This window comes from Ursus arctos, unplaced genomic scaffold (genome assembly GCF_023065955.2).
Source record: "Ursus arctos isolate Adak ecotype North America unplaced genomic scaffold, UrsArc2.0 scaffold_22, whole genome shotgun sequence".
Taxonomy (NCBI): domain Eukaryota; kingdom Metazoa; phylum Chordata; class Mammalia; order Carnivora; family Ursidae; genus Ursus; species Ursus arctos.
Genome location: NW_026622897.1, coordinates 6,059,653 through 6,087,058, shown reverse-complemented (window position 1 = coordinate 6,087,058; position 27,406 = coordinate 6,059,653).

Below are 27,406 nucleotides of genomic sequence, written 5' to 3'. Positions count from 1 at the left end.
AATTCCTACGTAACAATATTTTTTCTCTGGAATACTAACATTATTTTATGTTTGTATGTGTGTATTTATCCCCCCCCCCCACTGTTGTGTAAGCTCTGTGAGGACAGAGACTATTGGTTTTGCCCATGGTTTTACCATCTGTGCCTAGAACAGTGTCTGACACATAGCAGACACTCAGTAATGATGTGCTGGATAAGTGAAAGCAAAGTTGGTAGCACCTGTGTCTGTGACTGCACAACTGAGAAGGCAGAGATGTCATCAAGACCAAAGAAAAGTAAATGCTTAAAATCAGGAGCCAAAGACCTGCAAATTAATACAATCCTATATGTGAAAGAAATGTTTGCTATGTTCAGGGTCATTGTATAAAAACATTTGGGGAACCAAGCACTCCTTGCCCTGTCACCCCCCCCCCCAAGTACACAAAGTATCAACATCATATTATAAGAAGAGCATGCAGGAGGGGGGAGCCTACTGTGGCTCACTGTAGCAGCTTCTAAGGGTTAAAGAGCTAAGAAACACCTGTTTCCAAACAAATGAGCAGCTGCTCTGATGTGGTGGAAGGACCACTGGACTGAGATGACAGATTCCTGTGAATTAGCCCCTGCCACAAACTCACAACCCTCCAAGCGTGCTCTGTACTCAAGTGTCACCTCACACTGCTTCCCTGCATCAATGTCGCTGCCTCCTCTTCTCCAGATGCGCCTGGAGATACTTCCGGACACCACCGTGCCCACACTTAACCCCCACGGGATGGTTTCAACGTTCTGTTATGACACTGGGCTCTTTGTATCATCATTCATTCATTTGGCACACAATTTACGCAGTCCCAAGTACTACCCTAAGTACCAGGTACCACCTGAATTTATCACAAGGCTAAAAATGGCGCTTCAAAGCCCCTCACTTACAAGTATACCTTCTAATTTCCTGGAAGGGTCCCTAACAACATGTGGTCATGTGTTTCTGCCATATTTGCACAAGTCAGATCCTTTAACCTTAATCAGTGGAAACCACCCTGCTTCCCACTCTGACCTCCCCTAAGGAGATGCAGCAGGTATTTAGGGGATCTGGCCAAGGGGAAGTTCAAGTGGGCTATATTTAGTTTGGGTTTAGTGAGGTATATTTACATGGTTCACAGTCACTTTTGAATACAGTTAATCTATTATTAGCCTTTCCACAAGTAGGAATGGCTTCTAGGAATACACCGTGTACTGTGCCCACTCATCAACCACTGTGACACAGAGATGCTGGGCCACACCTGGTCTTGCAACATGAACATCTCCCATAGTGCCCAGCACGAGAAGTATGTGTGTCACAGAGAAATGAAGCTTAAACACACTAGCCAGAAACTAGTCTGTCCAAAATCGATTATGGAAAAACATAAGCAATTTGGTCCTCATCAACTCCAAGAAAAAACAAAACCTTCTTCTCTCCAAAATATAACCAATAATGTCATTCATACAATTAAAAATGGACCATTATATTTATTTTCTTTTTTAGATTGGGATCATGCAAAACTGAAATTATCAAAAGGCCTTTGTTTATAGGACACAAACCTGGGACCATACTATGAATAGCAAGTGCGTCTACAGCTGCTCAGATGATATCAAGTAACAAACTACAAAGGCGAAAGAAACTTCTTCAAACTTCCAATAATAAAAACAAATTGGACCAACCTGGTAAGAATTATAATTCTATCTTAAATAGAAATTATACAATTATTGTAATAAACGAAATGATCAAAGAGTATGTAGCTAAAAATTATATGAAGAAAAAGTATGGCAGCAGTGACAGGCATTTAATTAATATAATAAGAATATCATGTTATTTTTCTGAAATGTATGTTTATATTATTTGACCGCTTTATAAATGTGTATTTTAAATGCAATTAAATCACTTAAGTGTGATTTCTTATTTCCAACAAGTATCCATTCAGAACTAATTTTTTGTTAATAATTTTGTATTATTTTTCTTACAAAGGAGGCTGAAATATTGTATAAACTTTAAGCCCCACAAAACTTAGATCTGCCGGAGATGGGGACATAGGAATGAAGCAAACAGAAAAATGTATATATATATAAAATATTAATATTAATATACATAAAACATGTTAAATATATAAATATAAAAAAGTAAAAATATGTTATACATACATATTTTTATACATTTATATCTGCCTTAACCATAATGGAGGAGAACATAGAAACAATAAACAAAACAAAAAATATTATATAGTATATTAGATGGTTGTTAGTGCTGTGGGCTTGTCCTCACCACTATATCAGGAGCTCTTTGAAAATAAGGATTGTTGGAACACCTGGGTGGCTCAGTCAGTTGAGCATCTGACTCTTGGTTTTGGCTCAGGTCATGATCTCAGGGTCATGAGATTGAGTCCCGTACTGGGCTCTGTGTTCAGCACAGAGTCTGCTTGAGATTCTCTACTTTTCACTCTCCCTTCGCCCCTCCCCATTTGTGAGCTCTCTCTGAAATAAAAATAAATAAAATCTTGAAAATAAGGACTGTTTCTTACTTACATAGACCCGTAGGACCCAAGCACAGTATCTTAAACAAAGTAGGTACCTGGTAAATATTGGGGATGAATGGATGGATGGATGGATGGATGGATGGATGGATGGATGGACGGACGGGCACACGGACAGAGACAGACAAGTGAGTGTTTAAGGGCTTGAGCAAGTCAGTTAACCTCTGTGTCCTTCAGTTTCCATACCTGTAATATGGTTAGATTATATAATCATTTGGCCCAAGTATCCTAAGTAATAATAAATTTTGGTAATAGTTGTTTGATCTTTAATTATATTTAGCATATGTTTTACATCATTATTCAATTTTTAGCTCTATGTCTTATCTGTCCCACAAGATTTCAAGTTTCTTATACTAGGGCTCTATATAGTTCATCTTTTAACTATTGATGTCTAGCACAGCCCTGCAGAATAGGTATGTCTACTGAAAATACTGATGCTGAAGATGCTGGTAAGCAATGCTATTATACTCATCATTCTTCCTCTGGTCAAGATAATAATCCAGAAAAGGAATTCAAGAGGCAAGATCATATAAAGGCTAAGGGCATGAGCTCTGGGGTCACACTGCCTGGTTGAATCCCTTCTCTGACAAGTGCTATTTTTAATAAACTGGTCAAGTTCCTATTCTCTCTATACCCGTTTCCTCGTCTGTTATACAGAGTTAACACCTACCTTAGAGGGTTGTGGTGAGAGTCTTATACAAAGCCTGACATATAACAATTACTCAAATTATATCTGCTCTTAATAACATCACTGTGGGCTTAAGAACTTATTCACACAACTTTTACTTGCTGCCATCAAGATCCGCCCTCTTAAGACCCCACTGGAACAGTGGAATAACGTTGGGACCCACAAAGTCTTTTTAATTTCCTATGTTTCAAAGAGACTGTTGGTATGTGGTGATGTGACAGTGATCACTACATGCTCTCTTGTCTGGCTGCCTTGTTCAGCTCAATTGGACAGCTCACTCAAGGACTTATTTCCTTTGCTGTGCTGGTTTGCCCAGCCTGTTAAAAGTTCAGTGCCTCCTTCCTTCTGTCAATCCCTCTAAAATTCAATAAATACAGCATCACTATGCATCAATCATGTTCTTGGTACGAAAGGCACAAAAGTGGAAAAGCCACAGTCTCTGCTCTTCAGTAGCGTGCGGGCTGGCTGGAAAGACAGACAAGGATAACTCACTAGAGCAATGCGCTGAGAGAGAGAATGGGGGAAGGGACAGTGCTTCGGGAACAGAAAGGAAGGAGCTGAAAAAGCCATCATTACTGCCTTCCTTACTTTTTAAGTCTTCAAGATCACATTAGGACTTCATCTTTATGCACAGTAATAGGACAAGGATATATGTAACATCAAAATATGCTAAAAATGCCAAGTTCCCTAGTTATAGCAAGTCAATGCATAAGTCTGTGTGAAGGTTCCCTCCAGGTTTTTGGCCAAGGACTGGGTGTACACATGCAGGGTGAGACTCAAAAAGCCTGACAGAGAATGGCAGCCACAGATTTAAAAGAACAAAGATACTAGAGGTTACACAATTCCAGGAGATGCTGATGCTCTGGCCCAGTCAGAATGGAGAGACTCATCAACACCCCAGACATTCACTGAGATTCCAGAAAGGTCTAGAAGGACCATAACCCCAGAATAAGATTTAATCTAGACCCACACTTGCCCATATAGTAGCCACTAACCACAAATAGCAATTTAAGTTTAAATTTCAACTAATTAAAATTCAATAAAATTTAAAACTCACTTTGTCAGTCTCATTAGCCACACTTCAAATACTCAGTAGTTAAATGTGACTAGTGCCAATCACACTGGATAGCTGGATAGCACAAATATGTAACCTTTCCATCATCACAGAAAGGTTTATTGGATAGCCTGACTCTAACAAAGCTGAGAAACAAGCCTGAAAAAATCAAGGAGAGACACCCAAAAATTAGCTATCTCAACATTTCTATAAAGGAAGGCAATACAATCCAGATCCCTTATAACGTATCATACACAATATATAACATACAATAAATAATTCCAGACATACAAAGAAGCAGGAGAATGTGGACCACAACAGAGGAAAAAAAAAAAAAAACATGAATAGATACAGATGTTGGAATTTTCAGACAGTGACTTTAAATTAGTGATTATAAACATCTTCAAGGACTTAAAGAAATATGGTCTTAATCAGTAAATAGACAGAGATTCTTCTCAGAAACATGGAAACTACAAAAAAAAAGGAATTCTAGAATTCTAAGTTATAATATCTGAAATGGTCACTCAATGGGCTAAGCAACATATTGGAAATAAATGGAGAATGGCTGTGTAAACTTGAAGACCGAGCCCTAGAAATTAACCCCATCTGAAGAAGAGAGTAGGGGGAAAAAAATAATCATAAGAAATGTGAGTATTCCTGCTTCCTGTCTTTTCCTAAGACTTATCATTAATTATTCTTTGTAAAACTTGTCGCATTTTCAACGTGTAAACCAGAAAGGTTCTGCCAAGTGTCTTTTCATATGTCCAAATGCTCCATCACATCCCTGCCAACTCTTAATGACTAGAAAGCTGATTTGCTGAGCAAAGTGAAATCTCAGCCAATTTAACCACTTTTAGTTTTACATTATCAATCTATACCATTGTCACATTCAGAAATGATGTCAGATTTTCATCAAATTTGAACTCTTCTAAAGATTATGAAGGTACTACCTCTTTGATTCATGGATCATTCTGCAGTTTAAAACAAGATGGGAGCTGATACATTTTTGACTTCTTAATGTGCTTCAATAAAATACATTGGTGGGCACAAGTTCCAGAAATATGTTCCTTTATTCAACATGCATTAACTGAATATATTCTTTATACTAAAAATTATGCTGGGAATACAGAGATGAAATAGACATGGTCCTTAATTGTTACACTGAGTGAATTCCCTAATTTATAAAACTATTAGGTATAAAGTAATAATATTTGGCCCGTCCATCTTCCAAGATTGAAGAAGGAGGTGTAAGTTGCACAAAGTGCCACCAATGAATACAGTGACACAAATTTCATGAGGAATAAAGGTCTAGAGGAAGAAGGAGCCTCCTTATTAATTATAGGTAACACAGGGCTTGACCTAGGACATGAGCACCCCTGAGTTCTTATGGGCTTTCAGGTTATTTTTTAAAAGATTTTACTTATTTATTTGAGAGAGAGAGAGAGACAGCCAGCAAGAGAGGGAACACAGCGGGGCGGGGCGGGGGGGAGTGGGAGAGGAAGAAGCAGGCTCCCAGCAGGGAGCCCGATGCCAGGCTTGATCCCAGGACTCTGGGATCACTCCCTGAGCCAAAGGCAGACCCTTAACGACTGAGCCACCCAGGTGCCCCTCAGGTTATTTTTTTGCACCTGATGACAGATGGATGAAAGAACAGTGCTACATTTTAATACAAGGACTAAGAGATCCTACGGTGGTTAATTCCATTGGTTCCTAAATGACCCAAATAATCCAGTGTGTCTTCACTTAATTATCTTTACAGATGTTAATTTCTGATTTTCTCTGAAGAAAGTTGACATAAAAGGAGAGAATTATGGGGGCGCCTGGGTGGCTCAGTTGGTTATGCATCTGCCTTCAGCTCAGGTCATGATCTCAGGATCTTGGAATCAAGCCCTACATCAGGCTCCCTGCTCAGGAGGGAGTCTGCTTCTTCCTCTGTCTCTGCCCCTCCCCGACTCATACTCTCGTCCTCTCTCTCTCCCTCTATCCCTCTCTCTCAAATGAATAAAATCTTTTTTAAAAAAAGGAGAGTATTATTATCAATAAGCTAGTTACATATTAATGCGAAATTTCAGTAAGTTTATATAATGCAATCGATATAATAATACCAACAGGGCATATACATAAACAGTTTTAAATTATTTCCTTAAAGACTATTATAGTCCACTGCATCTCAGTGATGAAAAGTATTTTACTTTATTTTACTTCAACACTGCACTAATTTGGTCTGGGGATCCTTGATACATAATATTTTAATTCCTACATTTGTGAAGTCAAAAATCATATTATATAAACAGTTCATCATCGGAATCCTCCCCACATTTATCTACCTGGTAAGGCCTTGGGACCTTACATTAAAAGGTATGCACATTATGCTCTAGCCCACCACTTCTAACCTAGCCACCATCATAAGAACTTGCTGCTCTATTGAATAACCCAAGTACCATGAACTTGAAGCCTGGCCTCTCTTTGGCATTTTGGCTAGCAGTCTCTGCTGTTCCATCCTGGTCAGCCCCTGAATAAGAAAGGAGCCAAGAAGGTAGGTGCCCAGTGTAATCAGTCTATAGGGACACTAATGCATCAGGGAACACATCAGACTGTGGAATCAGTTTCCACACATGACTACATCACAGGCAAACTGTGATCCACCTCCTACAGAATAAGGCAACATCCTCAAGTGAAAATTTCAGAAGGTGATCCTAGCTGGTGCTCACCTCTCTGTGTTGACTATTTCCACAAGGTATGTAAGCACATTTCATGATGTGACTGCAGTAATGTGAAGCTGGCAATCCCAATCAACATTGTGTAATGCCTTAACTGCAAATGAGCTGTTTACTACTATCTATATTTTAAACCTCTTAGTATTACTCTACAGAAGGTGCCTATTTCAGAAAATTCCAAAAGAAAAATAAAGTTAAAGCAGAATCAACCAAAAAGTGTGAAATACTTTGCCTACATATAAGCTGGGGGGGGGGGGGGACGGGGAGGAAGCTTCCAAAATATTTTGAATAAGACTTAGCAAGTATTTCTATGTAAATTACTTCCATTCTTAGTGAGTCTGAGTAACTAAACCTATCCAATCATGAGTGCTATAAAAATCTAGAAATGAAAGATAAATCAATAAGTTAAAATGTTAGGTTACATCTGGTGCAATGCAGGTAATTTTGGAAATAAAGGAAGAGGCATAAAAATGTTCTTAGCAAAATATAAATTTTCCCCCTCATAAAAATGTCGGACAAGTATTTCTAAAATATTGGTTTAAAAATTCTCAAACACTAATATGCACCCCTATGGCTTTTATTTTTTTTCTTTTTAAGTAATCTCTATGCCCAACATGGGGCTTGAACTTACAACCCCAAGATCAAGAGTCACACAATCTATCAAGTGAACCAGCCACACACCCCGTGCACCCCTTTGTTTATTGCAGCGATATTTACAATAGCCAAGCTATTGAAGCAACCCAAGTGTCCATCAATAGATGAATGGATAAAGAAGATATGGTATGTATACACACACACACGGATATTGTAATATATATATATATTTGTGTATAATTTATATATATATTTGTGTGTATATACACACACACACACACACACACACTCACCATAAAAAAAGAATGAGATCTTGTCATTTATGACAACATGGATGGACCAAGAGGCTATTATGCTAAGTGTAAAAAGAAAAATCAGACAGAGAAAGACAAAAACCACAAGAGTTCACTTATATGTAGACCTAAAAAACAAAATGAACAATTAACAAAAAAACAGAAACTGACCCAAAAATACAAAGAACTGGTGGTTGCCAGAGGGGAGGAGTTGGGGGGGGATGGACAAAATGGGCAATGAGGAGTGGAAGATACAGGCTTCCAGTTACGGAGTGAATAAGTTATAAAAATAAAAGAGGCGGGGTGCCTGGGTGGCTCAGTAGATTAAGCATCTGCCTTTGGCTCAGGTCACGATCCTGGGGTCCTGGGATTGAGCCCCACGTCAGGCTCCCTGCTCAGTGGGGAGTCTGCTTCTCCCTCTCCCTCTGCCACTCTCCCTTGCTCCTGCTCTCTCTCTCAAATATTAAATAAAATCTTTTTTAAAAAAAGATTCAGCATAGCGAATAGAGTCAATGGTATTATAATAGCATTGCATGGAGGCAGATCTTAGCTACACTTGTGGTGAGCACAGCATAGTGTACAGGATTGTCAAGTCACTCTCTTATGCACCTGAAAATAATGTAACATTGTGTCTCAACTGTATTTCAATAATAAACAAAAAAACAAATAGGGTTGTCAATTTATTACCCTGCCTTTGGTAGTCACCCCACATCCTGGTTAATTCTGTTCATCTTCTCTCAACAAATTGAGGGAAAAAAACACAGAGGTCAGGCAGATAAATGTAAAAAGTATTGACTTTTTTTTTAATTGAAAAAGCTAGTTGGAGAATATAACTAAAATCTGGACCAAGTGGCCTTTCTCACATCTCAGCCGTGAATTAATTTTACGTGCCCAGTCACTAACTAGCAGAGATGGACTAACACAGCTCTCGATAAAAAGCAAAAGCCTTTAAAACAAAATAAGCATTTAAAATAAAACAAGAAAAGCAAAAGGCCTTATTGTTAAAGAACACTAAATTTACCTCTTAGCCGGAGGAGAGCAAACAGTTCTGTCAGTAGGAGTACCCAAAGGAAATCAAGAGAAGGCACATGTATTTCCAGTTACTTTTCCCAAAGTCTTCCAGTCAAAAATCTGTTCTACTACCTTGAAGGGTAATGAGTGAGATCAGAAAATAGCCAATATTACCCATCTCTAAAGTCATCCCACGCAGAAGTAGTAAGAAGGGGAGATATTTTTTTCAACCTAACACTTATTGGGGTTCCTTCCTTCCTTCTTCCTTCCTTCTTCCTTCTTTCTTTTTCTTTGCTCAACCTTTAAGCAAGTGGTTCTCAACTGCAAACACCAGGAGAACTTTAAAAATACTGGTGCCTGGGTACCACCCTCCAAAGAATCAGGTTTAGTAAGTCTGGGAAGTGGGCTGGGCATTGGTGTTTTTTTGTTTTTTTTTATTAATTTATTTATTTGGGCAGGGGAGGGGCAGAGAGAGTCTTAAGTGGACTGCATGATGAGCACAAAGCCTGATGCAGAACTGGATCTCACAATCCTGAGATCACGACCCGAGCTGCAACCAAGAGTCGGATGTTTAACCTACTGAGCCACCCAAGTGGCTGCCCCCTGGGTATTGGGTTTCTTAAAAGCTTCCCAGGATACTCTAACAGGCAGTCACCATTGAGAACCACTGCATTTATCCCATGTTGAAACAGGGAAGTGGACAGGAGGCCAGATCCCACCTCCATGAGGTCAATCTCCCAATGCCAACAATTGCTTCTTTGTGGATTCTTCTGGGGCCGCTGGAGGGCAGGTAGCATTTTGCTCTCTAAGAGTTCTGAAATGGGTTGACAACACAGTTCATTAACTCAATTAAATTCAAAGCTGAAAAATTCACTATTTCCCATCCCAAATTTGCCTAACCATGATATATAATACAGCTCATCAAAGGTTTTGCAATGGTCTTAAATAATAATATACAATTACTGTAATCCATTAATACCAACAGTGTGTCCCCAAGTTTGAGTATAAATCATCTTATTAATTTTCCAAGGAAAAATTAATGTCCAGAACTTAATATTTTCACAAGGTAAAGTCTAAAATCAAATCCTCTAGGTCTTTTAAATCTAAGGTTTAGAGAATTTTAAATCTATATGATTATTATATTATAATCCCTGTGAACGTTTAATTTTGCTCGGCCTCAGGTTAGAGGATTCATAGTGCCTGGGTAGACACTGGATTCTTCAGTAGCTGTTACCTGGGCTATTGCCCACTGTACGAATTTCATTTTCTCAGACCCTCTCAGGCTGAATTAAATGACAAGCCTTGCATATGTCTCATTTTTAAAAAATCAAAAGAGTTAACAGGACACATAAGATTATCACAACATTAGTCCCATACTGACAAAATAAAGACCCTAAAGCAGTTAATCCCTGCATTTCCATATCCTCAATCTGAGTATACCCCAGACCAAAGCAAGACTTAGTGTTATGAGGGGGAAACAGCAGACAATAAAGATCCCTGAATTCATGGGGTACCTGAGTGGCACAGTCAGTTAAGCATCTGACTCCCAGTTTTGGCTCAGATCATGATCTCAGGGTCATGAGATTAAGCCATGCATCAGGCTTGCACTCAGCACAGAATCTGCTTGAGATTTCCCCTGCACTTTCTCTCTCCCTCTCTCTCAAATAAAAAAATAAATCTTTAAAAAAAAAAAAATCCCTGGATTCAGCCTTACCAGGATATCTCACAGTCTCTGCTATTGTTGGGAGGGCCTTTTTTGTGCCCTTCAACTCACTAGGGGAAGAGCTCCCAATGGGAGGCTAATTTTGACATTATGTGCTTACAATTCTAGGGGAAATCCACTCTTGCACTGTCTTCCTCTCAAAGAAGAGAAGAAATAACAAGTGTTGGCAAGGATGTGGAGAAAGGGAATCCTCATGCACTGTTTGTGGGAATGCAAATTGGTGGAAGATATACTGGAAGAGTATAGAAGTTCCCCCCAAAATTAAAACTCAAAATACCGTATGATCCAGTAATTCTACTATTTACCCAAAGAAAATGAAAATACTAATTTGAAAAGATAGATGCACCCCTATGTTTACTGCAGCATTATTTACAATAGCAAAGGTATGGAAGCAGCCCAAGTGATCAAGAATAGATGAATAGATAAAGAAGATGTGGTATATATGCACATTGGAATACTACTTGGCCCCAAAAAAGAATGAGATTCTTTGCCATTTGTGACAACATAAATGGACCTGGAGAATATAATACTAAGTGAAATAAGTCAGTCAGGGAATGACAAATACCATATTGATTTCACTCATATGTGGAATTTAAGAAACAAAATAAATGAACAGATCGAAAAAAGAGACAAGCCCCCCACACACATTCTTAAATAGAGAAAACAAACAGGAGTTTGCAAGAGGGAAGGTAAGTGGGCAGATGGATGAAATAGATAAAGGGGATCAAGAGGTACAAACTTCCAGTTACAAAATAAATAAGTCATGGAGATGAAAAGTACAGCATAGGGAGTATAGTCAATAAGATGGTAATAATGTTATTTGGTGACAGATGGTGTCTACACTTGTCATGGTGAGCACTGAATAATGTGTTGAATTGTCGAATCATGATGCTGTACACTTTGAACTAATATACCACTGTATTGAATTATACTTCAAAAAAATAAATAGAAAATACAAATTGCAATCTGAGATCTTAAAAAATATTTCAAAGAAAACAATTTTGATGATGAAATGTATTAGACACTAGACTGGTATGCAGAGAGTTTTTAAATTCCCTTTCCTTCACAGTGTTTAAGAATATGGCAGAGAATTTTCTCTAAAAATATTCAGGGGGAATTCTGTGAAAGAGAAAGATGTCCTAGAGTCTGGACAGTCTCTTACAAGCCATTCCTGTGTACTAATCCCAAATTTCATTCATTACTCATCTCCTTAGAAGTAATCCAAACAGATTAAGAAATCAAATGCTTTTTTCTCTTTAAAAAAAAAAAAAACATATTCAAGATGTTCTTGCAAGAAATAACTATTACTGCAAAGGTCAGGGTTCTCCAGTGATGGTAGCATCCACAGATCTTATTTGAGATGACTTTCTTTGCTTACCTGCATAGTTAAAAACTTCGAAGTTTTCTTTGTTTCTTTGAGCAGTCTGAGGATTTGTGGTCAGGTGAAGGGAGCATATAAGGGCACCATGCAGGGAAGCTGTTACCAGCTCAGACTGCAGGAGTAAGGCGACGGAGCCAGTGAATTAGCCCCTCAGCCTCTCTCCACTCTTGCTCTCTGATCCCTGTTATGCCTTCCATTGGTCATAGCCAACCAGACTAGAGAGTAAAGCAGCTTCATCAGTCTACCTCCAGAGGCACAGAGCAGGGTCTGGAAGGATGGACAGTAGATATTGAGGAGTCAGTAGAGAACGTCTAGCCCCACTTGTATGTCCTATTTCCAGCTGTTGTTTCCCTATTCCCTTCAGGAAGACTCATTTGAGTTTCTAACTGTTCGAGATGCTTCTTAAGGACATCCCTTTCTGTTCTAACACAGGTAATGCTAAGCTCTGCCTATCTTGTTTCTTTTTACTTTCTTTCCCTTCTGGCTCAGATATATGATTTTCGAATATACTCCTTCAGATTTTGTCTTGCACATTCTCCTACAGCAAGAGATACAAGATCAAAACAATCTGGGTCTACTGCAATCACCCACTGTTCAAACAAAGCTTCCGACCCTCAAAATGTCATTGGGATGCCCAACCCCATTCACCAGGGGACACATTCTCCCACCAGGTCAACCCAGGCCCAGGCTTCATCTACTACTATCTACTTGCTCCCATTTTGCTCCCAAAAATATTCCTTTTTTTTTTCTGTGCCTTCTTATCGCACCAATTCCATACATTTCTTGGGTATGTTCCTTCAAGGTGCAGGTGATGTCTGTGTCATTTTGAAGCTTTCCAAGTTATTCCTCTTTCTAGTTTTCTTCTCTCAATTTCTTCATACCCAATTTGCAAGGGTGGTGGCCCATTGCTCTTACTGTGGAGTATCGGCTGCTCTAAGAGTGTTTTTCAGTCGTGTTCTGGATTCTGGCATCTTCTGAGGAGTCACTCCAGTTTTCTCCCTAAGACATTACTTTTCTCACCTTTACTGGACCCCAGTTACTCCGTCTGATTTAGTAACACATAAAATATTTCCCTCTTTTCTAAAGCCCTGCTTAGCAGCACTGATACTCAGGCATATCTCATTTTCCCTTCCTTATCTATCTATCCTAGCTTTCAAATATCTAATTTTCAATTATCTTCCTGTTGTCCTCTCCACCGCAACACATCTCCTGAAGAAATCTCTCCTCTATCACAGCTTAATCATATTTTCCTCCATCATTTTATTTTTTCCCTTGCTACCGTTCTGATAATAAAACTGAAATATATTTTTCAAAGTCCTCTTGTTTCTCTTTGATTTCCCAAGTTAATTTGATTTCTAGAAACCAAGGATTCCAGGCTAAAGCCTTTCTAGCCTTTGGATTTGAAATGATTTTATCAAGATAATTTTTATTTTAGTTCTTGTTGATGGTATATTCTCTGCATAATAAGGACTTTTTGCATTTGTTTGTTCTTAAAATCTGTTGCTACTTTATGGATCTCAGAAATCTGAAGTCATGGTCAGAGTTTACGTAACTAACAGGCTATAGCAGAAGCTCTGGGGGGACCCCATTCACATTCCCTGCCCTACTGAGACTCTTTGATTTCAACACAGCTGAGGTGGACAGCTCTGATGTGTCACCAGTGTCCCCTGTCAGACACTTCCCAGGGCTCCTTTGCTTCAGGACTCTCTCCAGAGGTTCAGAAAGTCACTCTGTCCTTGTGCACATATAGCCCAGGAGAGACAGAGAGCGGCTCTCAATCACTGAGAACCAGGGCTGCTGGGCAAGCAGTCCAGTTTCTCAGGATGCAGAGAGACAAGTGGAGTACATTCTACTCAGTTCCCTGAGTGCACTGTTGCCCACAAGGGGAAGCAGTTCCATGACACACCCCGTGTTGCTCTCTCCTGCCATTTCTCACTAACCCCATTCCCTCTCTTCAGCTCTCTGGAATCATCTCAAAAAAACAAAAACAAAAACAAAAACAAACACCCTACCTGAACCCAGGCTAGTCCATGCCTCAACTCAGTTCTTAGAGACATAAAACTAAGCCTACATGCGACCGTGACGTGGAGTTGCCCCACATCCTCAATTCCTCTTGTCCCTGAGCACAATTAATGGAATTCAAGGCCACAAGTTCAAACAAACTACTTTGGTCTGGCATTAACAATTTATAGCTAGGAGTGTCAAACACACACACACTAGTTAGTTCCACTTGGAATGTAGCTACCTTTGTGGACTTTGATGAGAAGCAAAGAAAGAGTGGCAGAAAGTTGTTACTGGCACTCCTCCTGCTTCAAGGTAAGTCTTCAATGGGACTGGAGGCTCTCTTTTGATGATTAAATCCCTCTTTGAGCCTTCCCTGCCATACTAACACCAGCTATGGCCTTGTGGTTCTACTTCAGCTGCCACCAGGCCTGTGCTAAGGCCCAAGCAGCAGCCCTCACACTCAGCCCTGCCCGTAGAGATACAGTCACTTTCCTCTATAAAAACATCCCTTTGGGGGCGCCTGGATGGCTCAGTCAGTTAAGCATCCCACTCTTGGTTTCAGCTCAGGTCATGATCTCACTCCCTGCGTCAGGCTCCGCGCTCAGTGGGGAGTCTGCTTGAAGATTCTCTCCCTCTGACCTTCCCCTGACTTGTGCTCACTCACTGTTCTCTCTCTAAAATAAATAAATAAATGATTTTTTTTTAAAGCATCCTTTTGCCTACAGACAAAGCTGCCATAGTATGCAACAACCCACTAGTATCATTTGCTCATATGACAGACTTATCAAACCCAGGGCCTAAAACCACTTACAAGGCCAGACCCATCAAACGCCAACTACACAACTTCTCATGCTAGTCACACAACAAAATACAGATCATACGACTAGAGCTGCCAGCCCAGGATATATCCATTGTTTTGATCCCCCAATTCTAACTTATGCAAAGTGTGTGGCCCTGTACCTCTTGCTCCTGATTCTACTCTTAGCCAGCCAAAACAGTTCTCCTCCAACATATCGTCAGCCCCCTCCCGGGTACCTCCCATCAGAGCCTCTGGTCACTGGAGCACTCCTCAGGTGTGGTCTTCTCCGACTACTCCCTGGTATGGGAATGGACTTCAGGTCCATTCTCCTACCATGTCTTCATTGCTACTGCAGATTCAGGACTGGTCCCCATCCTCCACCAGAGATCCCAACAACCAACACAATCATCTTCCCTCCACCCCCTAAAAGCCCTACCACAGACCACACTCTATTTTATTCCACTCAGAATCTGTCAGAGAACCCAAGAATCTTTCTGATTTCTGGCATAGGATTGGTCTCCGTTTAAATTTGCAGAAAAACAACTGACCTAAACATTTAGGTCAAAAATTATTTGGGGTCCCAAATACGTGGCAGCAAAATTTCAAGGGCATGTGTATTTTAAAGACTGGCCCTTTTAAGCTGGAAAAGCAGCATCCTGGCTTCTGGGAGATCCAATAAGACAGGGAGCCAGAGGGGCACCCAAGTTGCTTAAGGATAAGATGGTTAAAACCATAATTACACAGCAATTCATCTCATCACAGAGGGCTACCTACACTATACCAAATTTCCCCAATCATAGTCAGGTAAAATGCCTGGAAGAAAGACTATCAGAGGGGGAAAAAATAATCAAAACAGTTTATCTGTAACTGTTGAAAAACAGTCCAGTCAGTCAATATCGAACTGGAATATCAAGGGCAGCTTAATGATCACACCTTTTCTTTTTCACTCCAGCCCATTTTGGAACTGTCACATATGCATTGCTCTTGTGTCCTTAGAATGAGAGGAAAGTGGTTCTCTCATTACAAGAAGCCAGGCCAGGGAGAGAACAAGGAAGGAAAGCATGTCCAGTCTGTGTCCCTCCCTACAGCTGTAGGAATGCTCAGGAAGCTAAGACCTCAGAAGCAGTAACTGCCACAGGGTTGGCCCGGTGGGGGTGGTGGGGGACAGAGAAAGCCCTGGACCAGAGTCTAGTCACATTAGAGCTCCATGTGGACAGGGGAACAGAGCAAATAGCTGCTCTGTCCTTCAGTGTTGACACCTTTGGGTCACCCCAAGCCAACGTTAGCTCAATAGGTCTCTTAGAGCCAGACGCTTGGGTTGGTCTGCAGCCAAGCTTGCAGCCTGGTCAAGGCTGTCCTAACCCCACGGAGGCTCAGAGCCTGGGTCTGAGGACCTCACGGAGTGGTCCTCGCAGACTTGTAGCAGAACTACCTGGGGTCTCCCATTCCAATGATTCAGAATCCGCAGTTCACAGATCTCTCGGTGATCAGCTTTCACAGTGAGGTTTGAGGAGCACTGCTTCTCAGGCTGAGGTTGAGAAGAGTGGGTGCAGGACAGGGAAGGATAAAGGGCAGAAGGAGAAGCAGAGATAGAAGTGCCCAGACATAAACTCAGACTGTTTTTCAGTGAGTTCAAGCCTAGCCTGCAAAGAGCTACAAGAACATAAAACTTACTTTCCATCAGAGGCTTCATCTCAGAAATCTCCATTTTCTATGGGTGTGTTTCTGAGTCTTTGTGTGAATTTGGTAAGCTCAGAATTCCAAGCAGTCATCAACATATTCTACTACATTCCACAAAGCCAAACAGAAGCAAGTGAAGAAACTGCGACTGTACAAAATTGGTGAATAGAACCAATGAGAAATCCAATTTCCAGCCTGCTCAGACCACCTGCACTTGGCCTCCTCAGCTGTTCTTCTACCTCCTCCATCGCCTCTCAGAGCCTGGGTGGGTCCACCGGCCTAATTCCTGCACATCTCAGCTGAGGATGAATAGGTCACTGCCCTCCAGCAAATGGATCAGTTGATGACAATCAAGTAGAACTTATCACTCTCCATTTGGCCCAACACAAGCTAATTTCATTATAAAAATATTTCTTTCCTTAGTGAGACAACTTTCTGAAGACACTCTTCATCATTCACTCAAGTTCTAAGGGAGGAAAACGGTTTTAAAGGAGGTGAACACTTTATTTCTTTGATCTCGTCTATCCAAGGAAACTCCTGACATCTTCGAGTGAGCATAAAGCACCCAAGTCTTGGTTAACCACCCAGCTGCGAGAGCGTCACTGCAGTCACTCGTCCTGAGCAGTTCTGGATAGAACCTCGTCTTCAGAAACAAGAGAGAAGGCTGAAGAAGACGTCAGGATGCAGGATCAAATCTGCGAAGACGCTAGTGAGGGTCGCATGGAGGAAAGGTAGGTAATTCATGGTCACCCTCCTCCACATGCCACCCCATGCAGTCAGGTCATGGCTGGGCACAACTGTGTCCCAGAGTACACAGGGTCATCCCTGCATGGAAACACTCCTGCACGGACACAGGCAGATGGGAGGACCACGGGATCTTTGGAAGTCGGATTTACGTGCGATCCTTACTTTATTCCCTGGGGGGTTTTTTTTTCTTCCATCAGAAATAGAAGTTATTTTTGTAATCAGATTTAAAATGAGATGACTTTAAAATTCACAGGCATTTGATCCAGAGAACCTAGAAGTAACCCTGTTCTCTATCACCTCTTTGCTTTCTAACTTTGGGGAAATGATTTAACCTTTCTAAGTCCCAATCTCCTCAATTTACAATTACTCTTTTCATACTTACTGCCTTACCAACTTCACAGAGATTTTCTGAGGCTCAAATAAGATAATGAATATTTATCAAAATGATTAAGGCAAACAGATGACATGGCTTTGGAAAACCTGCTTCAGAAGCCTCTCCTGGGGCATGCTCTCAGCTGACTACAGAAAGGAAGGAGAAGAAGAAACCTCACAGAGTAGAAAGAACACAGGCTTAGAGGCCAGAAAAATCTGAGCATAACATCGGGTTCTGGGGCCCTTACTCTCCGTATGATGTGGGCCAATTATGTCACCTCTCTGAACCTGTCTTCATCTGTAACACAGACACAGCGTCTGTGGAAGGTGTTTGTGATCATTAGAATAAATGCATATTATTTTCCTCGCCCTTGGGAGGAAGCTATTATTATTCGCTCCCGCTGGCAGGATCACGAAGTGGGATGACAACCATATACTCTTGCATTGAAAGAGTGCGTAACTAAAATTTGCCCTAGGTCTTCCTGGGTTCAACTAAGTTTTCTCCATCAAGCATGGGTTGGTTGAGGGAAAGGGGGAGTTTTGCCCTTCACTTCTTTTTTTTTTTTTTTTTAAAGATTTTATTTATTTATTTGACAGAGATAGAGACAGCCAGTGAGAGAGGGAACACAAGCAGGGGGAGTGGGAGAGGAAGAAGCAGGCCCATAGCGGAGGAGCCTGATGTGGGGCTCAATCCCATAACGCCGGGATCACGCCCTGAGCCGAAGGCAGACACTCAACCGCTGTGCCACCCAGGCGCCCCTGCCCTTCACTTCTGCCAGGACACTTATCTCTGAAAACAAGAGCCAAGTCTAGTAGCAAGTGGGATAGCTATGTCACAAGATCCTGTTTCTTTTGGCCCTGAGGACCTAAAAATGGGACAAACCCAAGAGATACAAGTTGTGCACAGAAATCAGTCATATAGTTGCCCACATACCACAGGTGGTCAAAGAGTCATAAAATGGTAGCCATGGTGGTTACAGTACAACAGGCACCACAAGGAGACAGCCATCAAAATTAGTGATGGCCACAGTGACAAAGGCTTAGTGAAAGAGACCGGTCTCAGTGGCAAAGGCTCTGGAACCATGATCCGAGGGAGCAAGCAGGAGGCACCCATACAACCAGTGATATTATAAAGCTCTGCTCTTAGCATGCAGGTTCTAGAATCTGAGCCACAAAGGGCAGGAGCCAAGACTGCAAGAAGCCATGTGCCACTGTGAGCGGGGTTGAATGCAGAGTCTCAGGCTTTTCCAGGAAGGACTTGGGTTCAAGACTCTCCTTGTGATGACAACCGGAGCACAGGGTGGTAGGGGAGAGCCAAGAAAGCTCACACTCCTAATTATGAAGCCCTACCCTGGGAAGTGTTAAAGCTGAGCCTGAATCAGACTCTAGGGACAAAGCCTTAGCTGATGGTTAAATTTCCTGAAGGACAGAAACAGTCAATCTTCCTTTGGAAATCTCCTCCTCCCACCCTCCCACCAAAAGAAGTTCCTTCCGTAATTTGAATTACATACATAAAAGCAAGGTTCAACTGCAAAGTGCCATGCAAATGCAAGGTGGTTTTATTGCTGTTATTAGGAACTCATGGTACCCCAGAGGCCCATCCCCATGTACAAAGGACAAAGCATTTGCAGAGGCACAGAATACTTGGGTATCCAGCCTAATGAATAAAATGTCATTTACCACCCTGGCTTTTGTCTGATCTTTAGAGACTTCATAATCTTTTCTGGCATTTCCGTAAAGCCAAGAAACTGCACTCTTTTTAAGCTAATTGCCTGGAAAAAGCATTCCCGCCTCTCTTGTACACACAAAAGAAGTTCCTTCCTGTCTAGCCAAGGCAAAGAGTCCTAAATATGAGCCACTGTGGACAGGATAAAGATGAATCCATCTTCATCACCATTTCTGCTCTGATTTTCCAGCCCGCAGCTTCTGCCCTTACGGCTCCTGCGTTTACTTCAGTTGGGCCCTCTCCATTCTGTGACAGTCTACACGTCACATACACTAATGGTCCCTGACTATATGGGCTCTCTCCAATCCTACAGACGCCTTCTGACTGTGCAGTTAAGTTGAATTTTCATAAAAACGGTGTGGGTACCACTGTTCCCTGTACTTTGAAGAGACAGAATAAAAAACACTGAAACAGAGGATGCCTGTTAGTTGGACCACACATTTGTCTATTTTCCCCTCTTATGCATAAGGCAGTTGGGAAGAAAAATATGGAGAAAACACAAACCTGACTTTAAATTTCCTGTCAACCTAGACACAGGGCACTGCCATCATGGTTCTGAGGAACTATGTTTGATCTTTTAACTGGTTATGAATTCCGTAAGAATCACCACAAGCTGTCCATATCAAGAGGAGAGTGGTGAACCTAAAATCAAGGAGTGGGCTGAAGATGGTCAAGATCATTTAAGCAGGATGCAAAAATTTGGTCCATGAAAAGAAATCCACACAGAATCAGGGCAGACAGTGAATGCATATCTCAAGATGGAAAATACAAAAGGAACAAAAGATGAGAATCACAGCCCATAGCAAATCTTGCAACCAAAGACAAGAGTTATGGACACAGAGGCCTTTGCTCATGGCTGCCCTCTCTGCCCAAGACTGCCCACCTCCACCACCCCAAATCCACCTTGCTTACACCTGTGCCTCCTATGAAACCAGTCTCAGAATCGCTTCCACCAGGTAGCTTGTCCTCATTACCACCCCTTCCAGATGCAGTGTGATGTCCTTACTCACTGTAACACCGGGGGCTTTTTTATACCACTGCATTCCACATACTGATGTCTAATTATCCATCTGCAGGTCTCTCTTCCTCACCACACTGCGAGCTATTTGAGGGCATGGATTTTTGTCTTATTTATTATTTAGCACAGTGCGTATGACATTTAGCACTGACATGTTTGTGGAATGAGTTAATGAATGAACGAATGAATGAATGAAGTGGCCTAGTCCATTCCGTAGAAGCCTGGGTGCTAGCCCCTTACTGGAATGCTTTCACTGACCTACAGTTCACTTCCATCAGGACTTTGTAGATAAGCACCTATAGCAAACATCCCTCTTTCCTTTAGGTCAAGGACAGGAAGTCAGCGTGTCAATTAAGGTCTTTCAGTGTCTCTGCCTCAGCTAAAAAGACAAACCATCCACAGTCTGCAAGCTTTGTCTTCTGTGCTTCGGAGGGATTTGGCTATGGGGCTCTTAACGAGATCAAGCTGAATCACACAGTTTCATCCTGTCAAAACGCATTGAAAATCTTTCTTGGGTGATTTATCGTGGAAATACACATGGCAGGGAAGGGGAAGGGGAATTAGAAGCAGCAGAGAAAGCCACTCTCTGCCTGCAGTGCTCGGCTGGCAGGATGCCCATGGCAGCCACAGCAGCTGGCAGACAAGGCTGCCCGGACACAGGGACAGATGAGCTCCTGTGAGAAGGCCACCTCCTGAAAATAAATAATCATTGGCAGGACAGTCCCAGGGCAAGAAGCATGTTCACACAGAACAGCCGCAGCCAGTAAATCCCGGCCAAGGCGTGGGGGGGGGGGGGGCAGATTAATTTGCAGCTACTGGCAACACCTGACAGATCAGTTAAAATATGGAGGAGCTCAGATTTGCTCCCAAAAGTCAACAGCAGCACTGCCACTAATTTAAAGCCAGGCCCTCCATGGCTAACTAAAGTCACTGCTAGAGAGAGACTGGGGTAGAAGAACATAAATAACCAGAAATTTGAAGATATCGCCGGTATCCTCAACACACCTGTAAATTTTTTGACTCCTCTCTCCTGTACCTCCCTCCCCCGACACAGAGGCTTATCTCAGGATAACTCTTGTTTTGTGTAGATGACTCTGTTTTGTTTTCATGGTGGCATAGGTGCCAGAATAACATGCTGGTACCTTTTGTTAAAAGCAGCATTAACAAATGTGGGCTCGGAAAGAAAGCCATTGCCATTTGTCAATGTTGCTTTGAAAAAGAGGTGCCAGATTGCACTACAGGGCCCTTGAGGGCAGAGACTCTGTTATTCCAAGGCTGAGAGTCTGTTCTTTGCCAGGCAGGATGCTGAAAACAAAGCATTCAAAGACGGAATGAAAATGGCACCCTGCCCCCAAGCCCTTAGACTCTAGTGGCAGAGATAGACCAGAAACAGAGATAGGAAATTAGCTAAATAAAAAACCATACCCAAAAATAAATTCAAAATGGATTAAAGACCAAATGTGAGATCTGAAACCATAAAAATCCTAGAAGAGAACACAGGCAGTAACTTCTTTGACACTGACCATAGCAAATTTTTCTACATATGTCTCCTGAGGCAAGGGAAATTAAAGCAAAAATAAACTCTCAGGACTACATCAGCATAAAAAGCTTCTGCACAGCAAAGGAAACAATCAGCAAAACTAAAAGGCAACCTACAGAATGGGAGAAGATATTTGCAGATGACATACCGATAAAGGCTTAGTGTCCAAAATATAGAAAGAACTCATAAAACTCAACATCCAAAAAACAAATAATCTAATTGAAAAATGGGCAGAAGACATGAATAGGTATTTTTCCAAAGACACACAGACGGCCAACAGACACATGAAAAGATGTTCACCACCGCTCATCGTCAGGGAAATACAAATCAAAAGCACAATGAGATATCACCTTACACCTTCAGAATGGCTAAAATCAACAAAGAAACAATAGGTATCAGTGAAGATGTGGAGAAAAAGGAAACCTCATGCACTGTTGGTGGGAATGCAAACTGATGTAGTCACTCTGGAAAACAGATGGAAGTTCTTCAAAATGTTCAAAATAGAGCTACCCTACAATCCAGCAATTGCACTACTGGGTATTTACCCAAAGAATACAAAAATACTAATTCAAAGGGATATGTGCACCCTGATGTTTACAGCATTATCTACAATCCAAATTATGGAAACAGCCCAAGTGTCCATCAGTTGATGAATGAATAAAGATGTGGTATGTGTGTGTGTATGTATACACATAAACACTGGAATATTACTCGGCCATAAAAAAATAATGAAATCTTGTCATTTGCAATGACATGGATGGAGCTAAAGAGTACTATGCTGAGTAAAATAAGTCAGTCAGAGAAAGGCAAAAACCACATGATTTCACTCATATGTGGAATCTAAGAAACAAAACAAATGAACAAAAGGGGGGAAAAAGAGAGGAAAGCAAATGAAGAAACAAACTCTGAACTAGAAAGAACCAACTGATGGTGACCAGAGGGGAGGTGGGTGGGGGGAAGGGGAAAACAGGTGATGGGGATGAAGGAGAGCATTTGCTGTGATAAGCACCGGGTGATACAGAAGGGTTGAATCACAATATTGTACATCTGAAACTAATATTACACTGTGAGTTAACTAACTGGAATTTAAATAAAAACTCTTTTTTAAAAAAAGCACCATTGCACTAGAACGTGATGCTTTGAAAGAGGTGATCCCAGAGTATTCTGGGACACAGATGGGGAGCTGTGGCAAAGCCTGGCCTGGAAACAGCCAACACACAGATTACCCAAAGACCTCAGAAATTCATAGCATGCACCCATTATTTTTATTTAACAACATTTGAAATTGTGCCAGCGTTTCTTTTTCTCTTATTCATTCACAACATGATCCTTTCCAATAGGTCGGATTCTGTGTAAGGCAGATGTGTGAGGAGTTTAAAAATCCCTTCAGAGTGAGGGGAGGGTCACCGGAAGCAAGCAGGAGTGAGGAGGGCTGGTTTTCAATTCCTCAGGATAAGAAGAATAGTGCCTATTGTTTTATAAAACAAAATACATATATATATATGTGTGTATATATATATATACACACATATATACATGTACTTAATATTAAGAAGAAGACAAAGAAAGTGAATGTAGCAACAACCCCAAAAGACCAGTGGGCCTAGAGGCATAACAGTTGGCTTTCTACAAACTGGAAAGAGCCAAGATGCCCTTCAATAGATGAATGGATAAAGAAGACGTGGTTCATACATACAATGGAATATTACTCAGCCAACAGAAAGGATGAATACCCACCATTTGCATCAACATGGATGGAACTGGAGGAGAGTATGCTAAGTGAAATAAGTCAAGGAGAAAGACAACTATCATATGGTTTCACTCATACGTGGAACATAAGGAATAGTGTGGAGGACCATAGGGGAAGGGAAGGAAAACTAAAGGGAAGAAATCAGAGAGGGAGACAAACCATGAGAGACTCTGGACTCCAGGGAAACAAATTGAGGGTTTCAGAGGGAAGGGGGGGGGGGGGGTAACAGGGTGATCGCATTAAGAAGGAAACGTGTGGTGATGACTACTAGGTGTTATACACAACTAATGGATCTTTGAACATTATTTCAAAAACTAATGATGTACTATATGTTGGCTAATTGAACATAATAAAAAAATACATTTAAATAAATTTTAAAAATAGTTGGCTTTCTAGGTTTTAGACCAAACAAAAATCAATAGAGAATTATCAAAAATCACTGAAATTCTGTCATTTTCAACAACATGAATGGACCTTGAAGGCATTATGCAAAGAAAAATAAGTCAGACAGAGAAAGACAAATACCATATGCTCTCACGTATCCGTGAAATCTAAAAAAAAGAAAAAAAAAGGGAAGAAAGAAAGAAAAGAAAGGAATGGAACTGATAGATACAGAGAACAGTTGGGGGGTTGCCAGAGGTGGGTGAAGGGGACCAAAATGTTCAAACTTCCCATTACGTAATAAGTAAGGCCTGAAGATGTACTATCATAGGGATATATCGTACAGCATGGGGACTACAGTTAACACCTACTTGTATGTTTTAAAGTTCCCACGTTGAGTGGATCTTAAAAGTTCTCATCAAAAGAAAAAAAAACGATAACTATATATGGTGATGAATGTTACCAAGACTTACTGGGGTGATTATTTCACAATATAGACACACATCAAATCCTTGTGTGGCACACTTGAAACTAATATAATGGTATATATCAAATTATATATCAATTTTACAAAAAGAAAGGTACAGACTTCCCAGAATTTAGAAAGGGTCAAGATCTCACTTAATTTCACAATTTAGTATGCATACTGCCATCTTATCCTAAAAAATAAAGAGAATTTTTGAAAAGTCATTGAAATCCAGAAAGCACTTTACTGAATAATACTGTGTTAGTTTCTTCAAGCTGCTGTAACAAAGTACAGCCAACTGAGGAACCTAAAACTACAGACACTTAATCTCATGGTTCCGGAGGCTACAAGTCAGAAATCGAGGTGTCTGCAGGGTTGGTTCCTTCCCTGGATGTTCTCCCCGCATCCGGTGGTTGCTGGCAATCCCTGGTGTTCCACTGTTTACAGATGCATCACTCCCATCTCTGCCTGCAACTTCCCATGGCCTTCTCCCTTGTGCGCCTGTGCTCTGTGTCCAAATGTCCCCCTTGTGATAAGGACACTAGTCACTGAATTAGGGTCCACCCTAATCCAGTATGACCTCACTTTACTTGATTACATTTTTAAAGACTGTTTGTTTACAAATAAGATCATAATCACAGGTGCCGGAAATTAGGACAATATATTTTTTAGGGGGACACAATTCAACCTGCAACAAATATCCACAAATCCTGCTCTTTTTTCAACTATTCACTATTTACTAAAGATCAGTTATTCATCTTCCAAAACTCAATCCAAGGAAATGTGGCCAGCTTCCCCATTATCCTTATTCTTTTTTATCCTGAATATCGCCTGTATAACTCCCACAGCAGTGGGGGGAAAGTATGTATTTGGCAATAAACAAAGAGAAAAAGGTTCTTTTCTGACCTTTTAGTTAAAGGGATGTGTGAGCTGTATCTACCGTTCCCCACTCCAAAACGGATGTGTATGCGCGTTTCCAAGTGTGTTATGCTTGAACATAATAAATCCGAAATGGCTCTATTGTGGTTTCTCTATTTGTGCTCCCATTTTTCTTCTTTCTATAGAGACTTGGCATTCTAGAACACTGCACATTCTGAACAAAATGTCCTTTTCTTATTCAGCGCCACATTGTGGTAGATAAAAGGTGAATGAAATGCTAAAAGTAATATATAATTTGCTCTTAACAAATGGCAGAGGAGTAATGGAGCAACGATGTTTTATAAAGGAAAGACTAATTACAGTGGGAGCCAAACAGCAAGGACTCAATTTTAAGCTTTCATAACAGAAAATGTCACTAACACATCCGGGTGTTTTTGCTTATTCTTAAGAGTAGCTTGAAATAACGACAGTCGGGGAAACAGTTACGTTGGTCCTAAAGTTGTCCCAAAGTGTGATTTATAGCCCATCATCTTCTGTTTGGCAGCAGCAGAGAATGAAGCAGCAGTAGTGAGAAGTCTAGCCAATCCTGCCCTTGAGGTTAAGATATGAAACAAAAATGAAAACTAATTTGTCTTCAGACAGAAGAGTGGTACTTAAAGTTGAGTGTTTGAGAGACAATCTTGTAAAATGTTTCTCTGTAAAAAATTATTTTATTAGAGCAATTAAAAATGCAGAAAATGTTACCATCTTTCTGAAGTTGTGTTAAGAGCTCTGTTCTATCTCCCTCGCTCTCTGGAGTGAGATAAATCTATATATAGCCGTGCCTGGTATGTGCTTCACTCATCATCTCTATATATAGATCTGTAGCTAGAATATTCACTGTGAACATAGGTCACATACTATTCACAGGAGGACTGTATCTTAAAATCTTGGAACTATAAAATTCCTTGAACAGTTCACAGAGTTCGCTCTGGGAAGTGAGAAGTCAGAGGTAATCTTTGAGTCCTGCACTCGTGAATTTATTTAGCCATTCGACAAATATTTACTGAGAATCTATTACATGTAGACACTTTGTCCACTGCTGCAGGTTTAAAAACAACAAAAAGAAAAGCCTCTGTCCTCTATGATCTGATAATAAGGGGAGAAGCCTACAATTCTATTTTTGGCAGTGTGAAGACTCCCCCCTTTATAAAATGAAGAGTCTTCTGAAATAGGCAAGGAGCTCCCACAGAAGTAACAAAAGCAAACTTTGAAACATATTGTTGATCTCTGAGAAAGTAAGGGAATCTTTACGGACTGGGGGAGGGGGAAGAAGGTGGGGTTGAAACCAGACCCTGACCTATAAGGCAGAGAAGCCAGGGGTAACTGGGAGGAAAGTGCCAAGACCAGGGGCCTAGAGTTTTGGGCAAAAAAGGAAAGGCTTCTTTCCTTAGGACTAACTAAAAGGTTAGTCCTCCCAGGGGATAAACCTGGAGTCTGTGGGCTCTCAAGGTATTCATGAGGGAATTCAGAGAATCCATGCACTTGGTTGGGAAAAAAATTACATCTTTATTTTCATATATCTCTAATTAAAATTTCCTTTCATTACTAAATATAAGCAACACATCACAGTTGTTTGAGCAATAACCATGTCTTTGCCTCCAATAAAAATCACAGATTTCTACTGTTGCACATAACTTGAAATAATGTTTATGCTCCTTATGACTGTTTTGCAATTATGATAGTTACTAGACAGATCGTCAGATCCCATTATTTAGCACATAAATAAAGAAGCACATATATTGGGGCACCTGGGTGGCTCAGTCGGTTAAGTGTCCAACTCTTGATTTCAGCTCAGGTTATGATCTCAGGGTCATGATCTCAGGGTGGTGAGATCGAGCCCCTCATCAGGCTCTGCGCTCACGGAGGAGTCTTCTCAAGATTCTCTCTTTCCCTCTCCCTCTGCCCCCTCCCCATCACATGTGTGCACTCTCTTCCTCTCTAAAAATAAAATCTTTTTAAAAAGTACATATATTAATATGTCACACATTTGTTTTTTAGTGTT